Source organism: Plasmopara halstedii (genome assembly GCF_900000015.1).
Source record: "Plasmopara halstedii genome assembly, contig: Scaffold_470, whole genome shotgun sequence".
Taxonomy (NCBI): Eukaryota; Oomycota; class Peronosporomycetes; order Peronosporales; family Peronosporaceae; genus Plasmopara; species Plasmopara halstedii.
In genome coordinates, this window is record NW_020187390.1 from 367378 (window position 1) to 371343 (window position 3966).

Consider the following 3966-nt stretch of genomic DNA (forward strand, 5'->3'; position numbering starts at 1 on the left):
TATGGCCGGGACGGTCAGTTAGCTGGATATCGGAGCATCCGTATTGTCAAACACCAAAGGTGCTTTGGACAGGGTCCCAAGCGTGGCTCGAGAGCTGAACGTGGAGTGACACATAACCGCTGAGCGCTGAGCAGTCGCTGCAAGCCAAGAGTGGCATGGTCGACCAAGGGCCGAGGTATTAAGGGCGAGGCCCTTGTGATGCATGTGAAGTGGCACGTAACCCGCTGATCACTGCTCATGTTACGGAGCAGTTGTTGCATGCCAAGAGTGGCATGGTCGGACGAGGTCCGAGGCATTAAGGGCGATGCTGTTGTGATGCGCGTGGAGGAGCACGTAGCCCACTGATCACTGCTCATGTTTCGAAGTGGTTACTGCATGCCAGGTATTCCCACTGGTCTCGATGAGACGAAAAACCTCTATAGAGAGGAGACGACAAAGCCGTATGTTATCCACGAGACATAGACGATAGCGCACAACCATATAGTTCAGCGTATACGCTAGGCCTTGCTTGGACACAACCTCAAAAGGGTCAATAAATCGTGGACGCAGCTTCGTCTGAAAGACAGCAGGAACTGCATGTTTAGAAAGGTTTTTAGCACTTAGTAAAACCAGGTCTCCGGCGGTGTCAGCGAGACGCAAGGATTAACAAGCCCGTTCGCGTAGAACGGCGTATAGCCGGTAGATGCATGCACTGCATTGTTCAGAGCGAACTTCACAAGTGGCAATATGCCGCTCTAGCGCTTTGGCCTTTCGGCGCAGACGCTGTGAAGAACGTCTTGAACGACGCGTTTAACGCGCTCAGTTTGACCATCGGTATGTGGGTGGTCCGCTATTGACATAGTAAACTTGGTGCCCAGCACCTTAATGAACGTCGACCAAAACTTCCCAGTGAAGCGTAAGTCTCTGTAAGAGACAATTGACTCCGGGAGTCCATGTTGTTCAATGACAAGATCCACAAACCGCGTCGCTGTACCGACACCGTCAGTTGTGTCTGGCACTGCCGCAAGTTGTGCTATCTTGCTCAAACGGTCCACAAAGACCACCACACCCGTGTTGCCCGCAGAGACAATTGACAGGCCAGATACAAACTGTATACTCATGGACTGTCAACACCCGGAAGATAACAGGTAAACTGGCCAGCGGCGCAGCCGCATTTGAAGAGGGTTACACCCTTTGACATGTCTCACACGTGCACACATATGTGCTCATCCATTTATACAGCTTGAGCCACCAGTAGTGGCAACTCACAGAGCTGTACGTCTTCTCACGACCGAGATGACCACTGAGTGCTGTGTCGTGGGCCTCATAGAGCTTACGGTATTTCATCCTTCATCGTTAGAAACCACCATTCATGACGTATCCGTCGAATCGGTGCTATAATACAGCAACCCGTTATTTAACGAATATCAGCGTAACCGTGCGCGCAATCGCGCCGACAATTTCTTGTCCGAGTTTCAAACACCTTGCTCCCGAGAGCCTGTAGCAGCGCTACACACAGACCATCACCCGCGTATGCGGCGCGGATCAAATCCGTGCTTTCCTGGCTTATATCTTACCTCGAAGTTATATTCTACGAAGAAGGAGAGCCGCCTAGCCATCCTCTGCAAAAGGTGAAGCGACTGAGTCACAGTGCGTAATGACGCATGATCTGTGTCGATCACAATCGACTTTGGGCAAAGCAGATGCACCCTGAAGTTGACAATTGCATACTTCATCGCATGTAATTCCTTGTCGTGGACTAGGTAGTTCTTATCCGCAGCCTTCATCTGGCAAGATTCGAACGCGATCACCCGATCTCGCCCCTCCGCATCTGCTTGCAGCAGTGCACAGCCGATGGCAAAGTCCGAAGCGTTACAGACGACACTAAAAAGACGATCGGTGTCTGGCAACGCCAGTATTGGTGCATGAAGGAGGCTATCTTTTACCTTGTCAAAAGCCGCCCAATGCTAGGTGCTCCAACACCGTTCCATATCCTTTTTATATAGATTCGACAATAAATATGCCATTTGCGCTATACTTGTGCAAGTAGTTGGCGAGGCCAAGCCACTTGCGCAAGTCCTTTTGATCCTTGGAAATGGTTAGTTTAAAATGGCCTTGACCTATAGCGGGATCCGCTCGAAGGCCACGCTTCTGTGACAAAGATGCACTTATCGACATTAGCATATAGCTTATACGTGCACATGCACTCGAGCACCGCTTTCAATGGACGATGTGATTTTCCTCATCTGTCCTCCCGTGCCCCGCACGACTGCGGACGAAAATGTCGTCAAAGTATGTTTGTGCATACTCCCGGTGGGGCCTAAACAATTGCATCTCGAGACGATTAAATGTTGCTGGTGCATTTGACAGCCCTTGGGCATCACCAGCAGCATCCCGCTCGGAGTACTCACCGCTGTGAACGGAATATCACTCGCTCTCATGTGCAATTGGTAATAACCGTCGATGCGCTATACTTTGTTCAGCCAACCCTATTGTTCTGGAGAACACCCTTTCTAGGAATTGCGGTCTGTGCCGAAATGGTGGCAGCGTTTAGCTTATGATAAGCGTGAACGATACGTCACTTGCCGTTCGGCTTCCGGACACAAGACATGGGTGTCGAATGGGGAGACTTGCTCTCACGCACCATTTCTGCGTCGTGCTTCGCACGGAAAAGGCGTCACTGACGTCACACTGCTCTTTGGGCGGGGGGCACTGGCGTGTTTCGTAGTATTTGGTTCCCGAAAGCAGATCAATATCATGACGCACACCTCGTTCCGGAGGTAGGACTGACGGAGGGGTAGGAGACGACGTCTGAAAATTCCTTTACTAACGGATGATACAAATCCGAGGGATTTTCAGGATTGATGATCCTCTTCGTGCGTTCAGTTCACTCTCAGTGTAGCTTCATCCAGAAGCGACGAGGGATTTATCTCCTCGTTCGGTCGTATACTGACCTCCTCAGCTGAATTGTCTGCCTTCAAGACACCATCAAACTCTCTGAAGGACATCTCGTCCATCTCAAGAAGAGTATCTCCGCGGGAATAGCCTCGAGGGTGACGGTGCCGTCTTCCTCCCCCGTCATACCGTTGACAAGGGAGTGTCGAGACATTTCTCGCCGATGGGAAAGTACACGGAGCTCAGAGATAATGATAGGATCAAACGCATATGTAAAATGCAGAGACGCCGAAACACTACTAACTGATTTTCCCGATTAGAGTCCGGTCTTCTATTTATTAGTACCGGACTCAAGCCCAAAAAATCCGGATTTTTACCAGAAAAACAAAAAAATTTTAGTGACAATGTGAAAATAGTGATTTTGGTTTTCGACGTACGTCACAAACTCAAAGTAAATAGAAAACATTAACATTCTTAACAATTCTAGATAAGATACCTCCGACACGGGGTCGCTACCGCGTGTTTGGGTCCATGATGGATCGTAGGTGTTGTGCGTGGGAATTTATTCCTCGAGGACATGCTGAGGGGTGAATCAAAATTGGGCTGAAGTGAGGCAGTTCTTTTATATGTTCTTAGGGACTGCTTCCTATTCATCAATCACGACTCCAATTTCATCAAGAGCCTCGTCCAGAACGTCAAGGTTGAAAACTCCGCATCCACACTGCTGTCACCGTCCGTCTTGTAGCTTTCTCGAAACAACGTACCATACACGGCATGTCGAGCAACAAACCAGTCTTGGTAGTTGTCTGCAATACCAGCACCAATGATGGAGTTAACGACAGGCCCTCCATCGGTCTGTGCCCATGCCTTGAAAATCCACGCAAGAATGACAGTGATGCGCATGGATGCAAACCCTGTTGAGCGAACAATCACGTGACGAGCACCAACAGCGTCAACTATCTGGTTGCGTCCGTCTTCAAATTACACGGCCGTTTCACCCATTAGCACTGTCTGGTCGAGATCCATACGTGGTTGTTGCTCTTGCAGGAACCGCATGTAGCTGACCGCTCGTTCGATGACAACTTCATCGGT